At 41.9% G+C, this 14,227-nt stretch overlaps 5 non-coding genes across 5 annotated transcripts; 1 reads left to right on the top strand and 4 right to left on the bottom strand.

Annotated features, from left to right (window-relative positions):
- The first annotated feature begins 1,278 nt into the window (after positions 1-1,278).
- Positions 1,279-1,350, top strand: trnag-ucc (transfer RNA glycine (anticodon UCC)). The gene has a single exon. It is a non-coding gene; the product is annotated as a tRNA-Gly (tRNA).
- A 3,027-nt stretch (positions 1,351-4,377) lies between these two features.
- Positions 4,378-4,450, bottom strand: trnam-cau (transfer RNA methionine (anticodon CAU)). The gene has a single exon. It is a non-coding gene; the product is annotated as a tRNA-Met (tRNA).
- Positions 4,451-6,909: 2,459 nt separating this feature from the next.
- Positions 6,910-6,982, bottom strand: trnam-cau (transfer RNA methionine (anticodon CAU)). The gene has a single exon. It is a non-coding gene; the product is annotated as a tRNA-Met (tRNA).
- Positions 6,983-9,437: 2,455 nt separating this feature from the next.
- On the bottom strand, positions 9,438-9,510 carry trnam-cau (transfer RNA methionine (anticodon CAU)). Its single transcript has one exon. It is a non-coding gene; the product is annotated as a tRNA-Met (tRNA).
- Positions 9,511-11,971: 2,461 nt separating this feature from the next.
- On the bottom strand, positions 11,972-12,044 carry trnam-cau (transfer RNA methionine (anticodon CAU)). The gene has a single exon. It is a non-coding gene; the product is annotated as a tRNA-Met (tRNA).
- Positions 12,045-14,227: the final 2,183 nt, after the last annotated feature.

Here is a 14,227-nt window from a genome sequence, read left to right as displayed (position 1 = left end):
GCGTTTATGGACTTATGGACGCATTTATGAAACCAGTCCTTAATGTTTCAGAGGAAAACCCAGATCTGCTTTATTTATGTATACATTCATTAAACTTGTAAATGGGCACACGTTAACGAAATCGTGTTCGCCTTCATACTGATTGTCTCTGCACCTGTGATGTAGTGATTGGCTAGGTACGTATTAAGCAGATCGACAACAGACTAATAAAAATAATCATTAAGACATCATCTTGCCACATGGGACGCTTTCTATGAATTTGCTTCAAGGACGCTAGCCAGAGCTTCCCCAGCAGCGCCAGTGGTGTAGTGGTATCATACAAGAGTCCCATTCTTGTGACTCTGGTTCGATTCCCGGCTGGCGCATCCGACACAGCCCGCTCTCTTTCTTGATTTGATTGTAATCTGCGCAATAGGTAGTCACATTCTGCTGCAGCAGAGAAGGGGTAGTTATCCATCTCGTGTTATTTCACAGGAGTTCGTATGTGCCCGTTTCAAGTTGAGGAGCTTACGTGACAGTTCCTGTAACTATTCACTTCTTTACCTGGTGTCTATTGTGTAACGCGCAGCATCTTTTTATTTATTTATTTATTTATTTATTTATTTATTTATTTCCATTTTCCGATACTGTCTGGCTGAGCCCCCGTGTCCTAGTGGATCAGACACTGGGTTCCTATGCCAGGGAGTGTGGCTTTGAGTCCCAGCTGCTCAGAAGCACTGTCATTTTTAAGCTCGGATCTGAGCTCAGACTGAGCCCCGATCCGCTTAGTTCAAAACAATTGACATGATGCTTCCCACAGCACATACAGGGTGAAATGTGAAGGCACTGAAACCTGGAAAGCTGCTCCAGCGCATGGAGAAGCTCGGTGTGCAGTCTTGAACAGGAAAGTGGAAATAACGCAGGGCTTTGCAAACTTGTATTGCTTGCAATATGCAATATAGGAGTGGCTGTGACGTTAACAGGTGGATGAGTGCCCAAGGAGCAGAGTGGCGCAGCGGAAGCGTGCTGGGCCCATAACCCAGAGGTCGATGGATTAAAACCATCCTCTTCTATGTTTCAACTTTGGTTTTGTTTCATTTCGGAAAGGTCTGAATAAAGTGCAATCTGGAAAGATGCTAATGGACATTTTCCTTCCGCACTCAGGAACAGGAAACTGCAGATATCGCAGGGCTTCCCAAATGTTCACCGATTGCAATTTGGAAAACAAATTGCCTGCCACTTTGCAATCCTGGAATCATGTTCTACCACAGTGAGATATTGTGGGGAAGCAGTTTCTAAGCGTTGGTGGTATAGTGGTTAGCATAGCTGCCTTCCAAGCAGTTGACACGGGTTCGATTACCGGCCAATGCAATATACACTCCCCTCTCTGTCTGTTCTCAGCTGCCTTGTGTGCTCTTTCATGCTGCTTCAGACACTTTTAAGAACATAAGGGAGTTAACAAACGAGAGGGGACCATTCGACCCATCTTGCTCGTTTGGTGTTCATTAATATCGAAGTGATCCAAGGATCCATTCCAGACCATTTTTAAATGTTCCCAAACTTTCAGCTTCAACCACATCGCTGGGTAGTTTATTCCAGATTGTGACTACTCTCTGTGTAAAGAAGTGTCTCCTGTTTTCCGTTTTGAATGCCTTGAAGCCCAATTTCCATTTCTGTCCCCGGGTAGTCTCCTCTGTACCAGGGTGAAAAGGTTCAGTTCTCTCAGTCTCTCCGAGTAGGACTTTCCCTTGAAGACCTGGAATAAGTCTGGTTGCTCTCCTCTGAACTGCCTCTAAGGCAGCAATATCCTTTTTGAAGTGTGGTGCCCAGAACTGTACACAGTATTCCAGATGAGGTCTAACTAGCGCATTGTACAGTCTTAACATGACTGCCCTTGTTTTAAATTCTACACTTTTGACAATATACCCTAGCATTCTGTTTGCCTTCTTTATTGCTTCCCCACATTGCTTGGATGGAGAAAGTGAGGAGTCCACATAGACTCCTAGGTCTTTCTCATGCGTTACTTCATGTAGATTTGTACCTCCCATAGTGTAATTATAGTGGACATTTTTGTTACCTGCATGTATTACCTTGCACTTGTCCACATTGAATTGCATTTGCCAGGTGTCAGCCCACAACTGAATATTATCTAAGTTCCTCTGAATAGCCTGTGCTGCCAAGATTGTATCTGCTGAGCCACCTATTTTCTTGAAGTACTGTTGGAAATATCCCATCTGGCCCAGGTGATTTGTTTGTTTTTAATTCTGCTAGTCCCTTTAGTACCTCCTCCTCATTTATCCTGATCTCTCTTAGGGATTGACTGGACTGATTGTCAACCTGTGGCATGTCATCTGTTTTTTCTTTTGTAAAAACCTCTGTGAAATACTCATTTAGAATATGTGCCACATCTTGTTCGTTTTCCAAGATACCTCCGTTTTTGCCCTTTATCTGTTTCACCTCCTCCTTTATTAACCGCTTGCTGTTGTGATATTGAAAAAAGCTCTTTGCATTGGTTTGAGCTCCAAGAGCTATTTTTCTTTCTAATTCCCTCTTTGCTTTCCTGATCCCTTTCTTAAGATCTCTTTGCAGCTCAACATATTCTATGTATTTTGTTTCGTCACCATCCCTTTTGTATGTGCTATACAACATTGTCTTCCTCTTTATATTTTTTGCATACCTCTATTAAACCATTTTGGCCAATGTTTTTTCTTCCTCAATTTGCTAAGTTTTGGTACAAATTGTTCCTGAGCCTCGTGTAGTATATTCTTAAAATATACCCATGCATTTTCAACTAACTCTCTGAAGACTCTTTTTGGAAGTTGAAGAAAGTGTTTTGTGATTATTATATAATGTTTTATATTAATACTAGCATTAGAAGTAGTTTTGTATACAGACTGAGCACATTCGATTTAGCAGGACAAGTAAAGGGTCAACAAGGTCGATTTGTTAGAAACTCCTGTCAGTAATGAAAGATTACACAGTGCCGAAATAGCCTAGAGCTGTCTCCTGAGAATTTGTTTATGACTTAATCGTTTCTCCAGATAGGCAGGAATTGTTTCTGTTAAAGAACGATTGACACTAGGTAAATGACGACCGTGGGATCGCATCTTCCTAGTGCACATCAAAGACGGACATCTGCTTTGGATCCATCACCTCTTCACGGGAGGACAGATCGTAAAACGGACCCGGACCTGTATCTTCTGATTGGATGAACGGCCATAAGATGTTACGTCATTTTTCCTATAAAGTTGTACTCATGTTTGTAAACATTAAGTCTCACTGAAGGAATTATTTCTGACGTGGAGCTTCCGAGCCGGCTCCATTAAAGTTCTATTTGCTTTATCTCCGCGACTTCTCCACTAATTTCCCACGTGGTTCTACAACTCAGACTTAGTAACGCGTTACCCACAACCCTGGAAAGAGTTGCACTGTCGTTTCTTGAATCTCAGGGCATTCTAAATCTGTTTCGGAGGCGTTTCCCAAAGGCACAATATGTGGATGATATGGGCAAAAAGAAGGAGAAAAAGCTACTGTGCGCTAGATGACATGTAAAGCAAGGAACACATTCGTTACTGTCCCAGCAATCTCCGAGAAACACCGTGTGTACGCATCCACTGTGATATGTGATTGAAACAACGAGATTGCAAGCGCCCATGTGCATCATTTTTACTTCTCGGGTTCAAGTCACAGACAGACTGTGGTCAAAAAGTAGGGAGTTATCAGGGCCAGGTGCCAGGGGTGATACATGTAAGGTACACGCAATAACGCCGAGCTATAGCCTCCACTATGCTGAGTGTTGCTTTGTGGGTACAGCGACTAAATTAAGACATGTTGAAGTCAATCAATCAATGAATAAATACATGTCCATTGATTTATGTATTGACGTATTTCTTTCAACATTGAATTCTTTGTGTAATGTCGTTTTCAACACAGTCCTCAACTCTTGTTGTCCTTGTCGCCAGCACGGGTAAGTGTGTGCTCCTGAGTGGTAAAAGGACCCTTGTCAGAGGTGGGATTCAAAGCCAAGCCTCTACAGGAGACGATGACCTGCACGCAGCACCTTACACCACTCGGCCATCCTGACTTGTGTTGCGGTGATCAAATTGAGTCGTTGCCGACGTCATGGAAAACAATGAACTTTTCAATGACTGTGTTCTGCCAGGGCTTCCTTCACTTTGACTTTTGGGATCACGACGTCATCTCACCAATGGCCGAAATAGCTCAGTTGGGGGAGCGATAGACTGAACATCTAAAGGTCCCTTGTTCCATCCCAGGATTTGGCATTTTGCCATGAATTTCTTCAGACAGCGCAAGCAACCACTTTATTGCACAGGTGTGCGCCTTTTTTCTGCAGCTGGAGATCAGTGTGGTAGAACTCAAAGATAAAGGAAGAGTGCTTGCCCCATGTGAGGGTCGAACTCACCACCTTCAGATTATGAGACTGACGCGCTACCTACTGCGCCAACAAGGCACGCATTGGCCAGCTCCCTCTACTCCAAATGACCTCTTAGCATGACAACCACTCCATTGAACATTCGTGAACACATATTTTCCCCGAATGACAACCATGCGCCTGTGATGTAGTGATTAGCTAGGTATGTATTAAGCAGTTCGACTGCAGATTATTACAGATAATTATTAAAAGACCATTGTGCCCCAGGGGACGCGTTTTATATGTCTTGTGCATTTGCTTCGGTGACAGAATCTAGAGCTTCCCCGCAGCGCCAGTGGTGTAGTGGTATCATACAAGGTTCCTGTTCTTGTGAGTTGCGTTCGATTTCTGGCTAGCGTATGCCACACAGCCTACTGTCTTACTTGCTTTGATTACCCTTGTCATTTCATTTTTTTCTTCATTCCAGAATACAGCGGCTAGACTTTTCCTCGGCAATTCATTGGACCATTTCTTTCTTTTGAGGTTATTCAATTTCAAGAACACAAAGACCATACTTTCTGGGAGTTATATTTCAGAAATAAAACGAGACACTCTCAAACTTTGTATCTCCTTCAACAACAAACAAACAAGCCAAAAGAGAAGGAAAAGAGCAGTGTTGGGGTCGTTTCTCACAAAAAGTAATGTCTTACATTGTACTCGTTACTCAAATCAAAAGTAACTAAACACTTTACTTATTACTTCCTGGAGAATGTAATTAGTTACTTTACTTTTACATTACTCTGCATTACACCCCAAACGTTGCGGGACCTCAATAAACAATTTCAAAGCTACACCAACACAAGCAGTTGATAATGACAGAGACATACTGTTATCTTTTGTTGTTTTAGTAAAGCGCCACAGGAAAACCAGGCCAGTGTCGGAAGTCCACCCCCTGTTGTGGGAGGAGCGGAGCGATTGTGGGTTTGGTTTTGTGTTTCATTTTAAAAATGAAGACAGAAAGCAACACTACGAGCGATAGAGCCTGGTGTGGAAAGGACTTTTGTGGCTGTTTTATTCTTTGTGCTTTAGATGATTGGAGACAGCATAATAAATACACGTTTCTGTTAAGAGATATTAGCAGTAGCTAAATGTGTATAGACATTATACTCAGACAAGCATTACGTTACCATAAGAAAACGTGCAACACTAAAATACATCTTTGCTATTTATTTTTATTATTGTTATTATTGTAATCATCATCAAGATATGTGCTAGTAGATTTGCATCTTACATGTCTCAACTTGACTCCTTTAACTTATTACTCTTACTACAGATTTGTAACTGCAAACGACAGTTTTTCTAATATTTTTAATGTACGACATAGACGTCCTTATCGTCCTTATTAAGACCATATCGTTACAATGTGTAATGCAGTAACGAGAACAAAAAAAAGGAATCAGTAACTGTAATATTATTTCTCCTTTTGGAACCATACCACGTTACGTTACTCGTTACTACCAAAAGTAATAACATTACTGTAATGCGTTACTTAGTAACGCGTTACCCACAACCCTGGAAAAGAGTTGCACTGTCGTTTCTTGAATCTCAGAGCATTCTAAATCTGTTTCGGAGGCGTTCCCCAAAGGCACAATATGTGGATGATATGGGCAAAAAGAAGGAGAAAAAGCTACTGTGCGCTAGATGACATGTAAAGCAAGGAACACATTCGTTACTGTCCCAGCAATCTCCGAGAAACACCGTGTGTACGCATCCACTGTGATATGTGATTGAAACAACGAGATTGCAAGCGCCCATGTGCATCATTTTTACTTCTCGGGTTCAAGTCACAGACAGACTGTGGTCAAAAAGTAGGGAGTTATCAGGGCCAGGTGCCAGGGGTGATACATGTAAGGTACACGCAATAACGCCGAGCTATAGCCTCCACTATGCTGAGTGTTGCTTTGTGGGTACAGCGACTAAATTAAGACATGTTGAAGTCAATCATTCAATTAATAAATACATGTCCATTGATTTATGTATTGATGTATTTCTTTCAACATTGAATTCTTTGTGTAATGTCGTTTTCAACACAGTCCTCAACTCTTGTTGTCCTTGTCGCCAGCACGGGTAAGTGTGTGCTCCTGAGTGGTAAAAGGACCCTTGTCAGAGGTGGGATTCAAAGCCAAGCCTCTACAGGAGACGATGACCTGCACGCAGCACCTTACACCACTCGGCCATCCTGACTTGTGTTGCGGTGATCAAATTGAGTCGTTGCCGACGTCATGGAAAACAATGAACTTTTCAATGACTGTGTTCTGCCAGGGCTTCCTTCACTTTGACTTTTGGGATCACGACGTCATCTCACCAATGGCCGAAATAGCTCAGTTGGGGGAGCGATAGACTGAACATCTAAAGGTCCCTTGTTCCATCCCAGGATTTGGCATTTTGCCATGAATTTCTTCAGACAGCGCAAGCAACCACTTTATTGCACAGGTGTGCGCCTTTTTTCTGCAGCTGGAGATCAGTGTGGTAGAACTCAAAGATAAAGGAAGAGTGCTTGCCCCATGTGAGGGTCGAACTCACCACCTTCAGATTATGAGACTGACGCGCTACCTACTGCGCCAACGAGGCACGGCATGGCCAGCTCCCTCTACTCCAACTGACCTCTTAGCATGACAACCACTCCGATGAACATTCGTGAACACATATTTTCCCCGAATGACAACCATGCGCCTGTGATGTAGTGATTAGCTAGGTACGTATTAAGCAGTTCGACTGCAGATTATTACAGATAATTATTAAAAGACCATTGTGCCCCAGGGGACGCGTTTTATATGTCTTGTGCATTTGCTTCGGTGACAGAATCTAGAGCTTCCCCGCAGCGCCAGTGGTGTAGTGGTATCATACAAGGTTCCTGTTCTTGTGAGTTGCGTTCGATTTCTGGCTAGCGTATGCCACACAGCCTACTGTCTTACTTGCTTTGATTGCCCTTGTCATTTCATTTTTTTCTTCATTCCAGAATACAGCAGCTAGACTTTTCTTCGGCAATTCATTGGACCATTTCTTTCTTTTGAGGTTATTCAATTTCAAGAACACAAAGACCATACTTTCTGGGAGTTATATTTCAGAAATAAAACGAGACACTCTCAAACTTTGTATCTCTTTCAACAACAAACAAACAAGCCAAAAGAGAAGGAAAAGAGCAGTGTTTGGGGTCGTTACTCACAAAAAGTAATGTCTTACATTGTACTCGTTACTCATATCAAAAGTAACTAAACACTTTACTTATTACTTCCTGGAGAATGTAATTAGTTACTTTACTTTTACATTACTCTGCATTACACCCCAAACGTTGCGGGACCTCAATAAACAATTTCAAAGCTACACCAACACAAGCAGTTGATAATGACAGAGACATACTGTTATCTTTTGTTGTTTTAATAAAGCGCCACAGGAAAACCAGGCCAGTGTCGGAAGTCCACCCCCTGTTGTGGGAGGAGCGGAGCGATTGTGGGTTTGGTTTTGTGTTTCGTTTTAAAAATGAAGACAGAAAGCAACACTACGAGCGATAGAGCCTGGTGTGGAAAGGACTTTTGTGGCTGTTTTATTCTTTGTGCTTTAGATGATTGGAGACAGCATAATAAATACACGTTTCTGTTAAGAGATATTAGCAGTAGCTAAACGTGTATAGACAACATTATACTCAGACAAGCATTACGTTACCATAAGAAAACGTGCAACACTAAAATACATCTTTGCTATTTATTTTTATTATTGTTATTATTGTAATCATCATCAAGATATGTGCTAGTAGATCTGCATCTTAAATGTCTCAACTTGACTCCTTTAACTTATTACTCTTACTACAGATTTGTAACTGCAAACGACAGATTTTCTAATCTTTTTAATGTACGACATAGACGTCCTTATCGTCCTTATTAAGACCATATCGTTACAATGTGTAATGCAGTAACGAGAACAAAAAAAAGGAATCAGTAACTGTAATATTATTACTCCTTTTGGAACCATACCACGTTACGTTACTCGTTACTACCAAAAGTAATACCATACCGTTACTTAGTAACGCATTACCCACAACCCTGGAAAAGAGTTGCACTGTCGTTTCTTGAATCTCAGAGCATTCTAAATCTGTTTCGGAGGCGTTCCCCAAAGGCACAATATGTGGATGATATGGGCAAAAAGAAGGAGAAAAAGCTACTGTGCGCTAGATGACATGTAAAGCAAGGAACACATTCGTTACTGTCCCAGCAATCTCCGAGAAACACCGTGTGTACGCATCCACTGTGATATGTGATTGAAACAACGAGATTGCAAGTGCCCATGTGCATCATTTTTACTTCTCGGGTTCAAGTCACAGACAGACTGTGGTCAAAAAGTAGGGAGTTATCAGGGCCAGGTGCCAGGGGTGATACATGTAAGGTACACGCAATAACGCCGAGCTATAGCCTCCACTATGCTGAGTGTTGCTTTGTGGGTACAGCGACTAAATTAAGACATGTTGAAGTCAATCAATCAATGAATAAATACATGTCCATTGATTTATGTATTGATGTATGTCTTTCAACATTGAATTCTTTGTGTAATGTCGTTTTCAACACAGTCCTCAACTCTTGTTGTCCTTGTCGCCAGCACGGGTAAGTGTGTGCTCCTGAGTGGTAAAAGGACCCTTGTCAGAGGTGGGATTCAAAGCCAAGCCTCTACAGGAGACGATGACCTGCACGCAGCACCTTACACCACTCGGCCATCCTGACTTGTGTTGCAGTGATCAAATTGAGTCGTTGCCGACGTCATGGAAAACAATGAACTTTTCAATGACTGTGTTCTGCCAGGGCTTCCTTCACTTTGACTTTTGGGATCACGACGTCATCTCACCAATGGCCGAAATAGCTCAGTTGGGGGAGCGATAGACTGAACATCTAAAGGTCCCTTGTTCCATCCCAGGATTTGGCATTTTGCCATGAATTTCTTCAGACAGCGCAAGCAACCACTTTATTGCACAGGTGTGCACCTTTTTTCTGCAGCTGGAGATCAGTGTGGTAGAACTCAAAGATAAAGGAAGAGTGCTTGCCCCGTGTGAGGGTCGAACTCACCACCTTCAGATTATGAGACTGACGCGCTACCTACTGCGCCAACGAGGCACGGCATGGCCAGCTCCCTCTACTCCAACTGACCTCTTAGCATGACAACCACTCCGATGAACATTCGTGAACACATATTTTCCCCGAATGACAACCATGCGCCTGTGATGTAGTGATTAGCTAGGTACGTATTAAGCAGTTCGACTGCAGATTATTACAGATAATTATTAAAAGACCATTGTGCCCCAGGGGACGCGTTTTATATGTCTTGTGCATTTGCTTCGGTGACAGAATCTAGAGCTTCCCCGCTGCACCAGTGGTGTAGTGGTATCATACAAGGTTCCTGTTCTTGTGAGTTGCGTTCGATTTCTGGCTAGCGTATGCCACACAGCCTACTGTCTTACTTGCTTTGATTGCCCTTGTCATTTCATTTTTTTCTTCATTCCAGAATACAGCGGCTAGACTTTTCTTCGGCAATTCATTGGACCATTTCTTTCTTTTGAGGTTATTCAATTTCAAGAACACAAAGACCATACTTTCTGGGAGTTATATTTCAGAAATAAAACGAGACACTCTCAAACTTTGTATCTCCTTCAACAACAAACAAACAAGCCAAAAGAGAAGGAAAAGAGCAGTGTTGGGGTCGTTACTCACAAGAAGTAATGTCTTACATTGTACTCGTTACTCATATCAAAAGTAACTAAACACTTTACTTATTACTTCCTGGAGAATGTAATTAGTTACTTTACTTTTACATTACTCTGCATTACACCCCAAACGTTGCGGGACCTCAATAAACAATTTCAAAGCTACACCAACACAAGCAGTTGATAATGACAGAGACATACTGTTATCTTTTGTTGTTTTAATAAAGCGCCACAGGAAAACCAGGCCAGTGTCGGAAGTCCACCCCCTGTTGTGGGAGGAGCGGAGCGATTGTGGGTTTGGTTCTGTGTTTCGTTTTAAAAATGAAGACAGAAAGCAACACTACGAGCGATAGAGCCTGGTGTGGAAAGGACTTTTGTGGCTGTTTTATTCTTTGTGCTTTAGATGATTGGAGACAGCATAATAAATACACGTTTCTGTTAAGAGATATTAGCAGTAGCTAAACGTGTATAGACAACATTATACTCAGACAAGCATTACGTTACCATAAGAAAACGTGCAACACTAAAATACATCTTTGCTATTTATTTTTATTATTGTTATTATTGTAATCATCATCAAGATATGTGCTAGTAGATCTGCATCTTAAATGTCTCAACTTGACTCCTTTAACTTATTACTCTTACTACAGATTTGTAACTGCAAACGACAGTTTTTCTAATATTTTTAATGTACGACATAGACGTCCTTATCGTCCTTATTAAGACCATATCGTTACAATGTGTAATGCAGTAACGAGAACAAAAAAAGGAATCAGTAACTGTAATATTATTACTCCTTTTGGAACCATACCACGTTACGTTACTCGTTACTACCAAAAGTAATAACATTACTGTAATGCGTTACTTAGTAACGCGTTACCCACAACCCTGGAAAAGAGTTGCACTGTCGTTTCTTGAATCTCAGAGCATTCTAAATCTGTTTCGGAGGCGTTCCCCAAAGGCACAATATGTGGATGATATGGGCAAAAAGAAGGAGAAAAAGCTACTGTGCGCTAGATGACATGTAAAGCAAGGAGCACATTCGTTACTGTCCCAGCAATCTCCGAGAAACACCGTGTGTACGCATCCACTGTGATATGTGATTGAAACTACGAGATTGCAAGCGCCCATGTGCATCATTTTTACTTCTCGGGTTGAAGTCACAGACAGACTGTGGTCAAAAAGTAGGGAGTTATCAGGGCCAGGTGCCAGGGGTGATACATGTAAGGTACACGCAATAACGCCGAGCTATAGCCTCCACTATGCTGAGTGTTGCTTTGTGGGTACAGCGACTAAATTAAGACATGTTGAAGTCAATCAATCAATGAATAAATACATGTCCATTGATTTATGTATTGATGTATTTCTTTCAACATTGAATTCTTTGTGTAATGTCGTTTTCAACACAGTCCTCAACTCTTGTTGTCCTTGTCGCCAGCACGGGTAAGTGTGTGCTCCTGAGTGGTAAAAGGACCCTTGTCAGAGGTGGGATTCAAAGCCAAGCCTCTACAGGAGACGATGACCTGCACGCAGCACCTTACACCACTCGGCCATCCTGACTTGTGTTCCACTGATCAAATTGAGTCGTTGCCGACGTCATGGAAAACAATGAACTTTTCAATGACTGTGTTCTGCCAGGGCTTCCTTCACTTTGACTTTTGGGATCACGACGTCATCTCACCAATGGCCGAAATAGCTCAGTTGGGGGAGCGATAGACTGAACATCTAAAGGTCCCTTGTTACATCCCAGGATTTGGCATTTTGCCATGAATTTCTTCAGACAGCGCAAGCAACCACTTTATTGCACAGGTGTGCGCCTTTTTTCTGCAGCTGGAGATCAGTGTGGTAGAACTCAAAGATAAAGGAAGAGTGCTTGCCCCGTGTGAGGGTCGAACTCACCACCTTCAGATTATGAGACTGACGCGCTACCTACTGCGCCAACGAGGCACGGCATGGCCAGCTCCAACTACTCCAACTGACCTCTTAGCATGACAACCACTCCGATGAACATTCGTGAACACATATTTTCCCCGAATGACAACCATGCGCCTGTGATGTAGTGATTAGCTAGGTACGTATTAAGCAGTTCGACTGCAGATTATTACAGATAATTATTAAAAGACCATTGTGCCCCAGGGGACGCGTTTTATATGTCTTGTGCATTTGCTTCGGTGACAGAATCTAGAGCTTCCCCGCAGCGCCAGTGGTGTAGTGGTATCATACAAGGTTCCTGTTCTTGTGAGTTGCGTTCGATTTCTGGCTAGCGTATGCCACACAGCCTACTGTCTTACTTGCTTTGATTGCCCTTGTCATTTCATTTTTTTCTTCATTCCAGAATACAGCGGCTAGACTTTTCCTCGGCAATTCATTGGACCATTTCTTTCTTTTGAGGTTATTCAATTTCAAGAACACAAAGACCATACTTTCTGGGAGTTATATTTCAGAAATAAAACGAGACACTCTCAAACTTTGTATCTCCTTCAACAACAAACAAACAAGCCCAAAGAGAAGGAAAAGAGCAGTGTTGGGGTCGTTACTCACAAAAAGTAATGTCTTACATTGTACTCGTTACTCATATCAAAAGTAACTAAACACTTTACTTATTACTTCCTGGAGAATGTAATTAGTTACTTTACTTTTACATTACTCTGCATTACACCCCAAACGTTGCGGGACCTCAATAAACAATTTCAAAGCTACACCAACACAAGCAGTTGATAATGACAGAGACATACTGTTATCTTTTGTTGTTTTAATAAAGCGCCACAGGAAAACCAGGCCAGTGTCGGAAGTCCACCCCCTGTTGTGGGAGGAGCGGAGCGATTGTGGGTTTGGTTCTGTGTTTCGTTTTAAAAATGAAGACAGAAAGCAACACTACGAGCGATAGAGCCTGGTGTGGAAAGGACTTTTGTGGCTGTTTTATTCTTTGTGCTTTAGATGATTGGAGACAGCATAATAAATACACGTTTCTGTTAAGAGATATTAGCAGTAGCTAAACGTGTATAGACAACATTATACTCAGACAAGCATTACGTTACCATAAGAAAACGTGCAACACTAAAATACATCTTTGCTATTTATTTTTATTATTGTTATTATTGTAATCATCATCAAGATATGTGCTAGTAGATCTGCATCTTAAATGTCTCAACTTGACTCCTTTAACTTATTACTCTTACTACAGATTTGTAACTGCAAACGACAGTTTTTCTAATATTTTTAATGTACGACATAGACGTCCTTATCGTCCTTATTAAGACCATATCGTTACAATGTGTAATGCAGTAACGAGAACAAAAAAAGGAATCAGTAACTGTAATATTATTACTCCTTTTGGAACCATACCACGTTACGTTACTCGTTACTACCAAAAGTAATAACATTACTGTAATGCGTTACTTAGTAACGCGTTACCCACAACCCTGGAAAAGAGTTGCACTGTCGTTTCTTGAATCTCAGAGCATTCTAAATCTGTTTCGGAGGCGTTCCCCAAAGGCACAATATGTGGATGATATGGGCAAAAAGAAGGAGAAAAAGCTACTGTGCGCTAGATGACATGTAAAGCAAGGAGCACATTCGTTACTGTCCCAGCAATCTCCGAGAAACACCGTGTGTACGCATCCACTGTGATATGTGATTGAAACTACGAGATTGCAAGCGCCCATGTGCATCATTTTTACTTCTCGGGTTGAAGTCACAGACAGACTGTGGTCAAAAAGTAGGGAGTTATCAGGGCCAGGTGCCAGGGGTGATACATGTAAGGTACACGCAATAACGCCGAGCTATAGCCTCCACTATGCTGAGTGTTGCTTTGTGGGTACAGCGACTAAATTAAGACATGTTGAAGTCAATCAATCAATGAATAAATACATGTCCATTGATTTATGTATTGATGTATTTCTTTCAACATTGAATTCTTTGTGTAATGTCGTTTTCAACACAGTCCTCAACTCTTGTTGTCCTTGTCGCCAGCACGGGTAAGTGTGTGCTCCTGAGTGGTAAAAGGACCCTTGTCAGAGGTGGGATTCAAAGCCAAGCCTCTACAGGAGACGATGACCTGCACGCAGCACCTTACACCACTCGGCCATCCTGACTTGTGTTCCACTGATCAAATTGAGTCGTTGCCGACG

Source organism: Amia ocellicauda, chromosome 14, assembly GCF_036373705.1.
Source record: "Amia ocellicauda isolate fAmiCal2 chromosome 14, fAmiCal2.hap1, whole genome shotgun sequence".
Lineage (NCBI taxonomy): Eukaryota > Metazoa > Chordata > Actinopteri > Amiiformes > Amiidae > Amia > Amia ocellicauda.
Note: the sequence above shows the minus strand (reverse complement) of the source record. Positions and strands in the feature narration are given on the sequence as shown.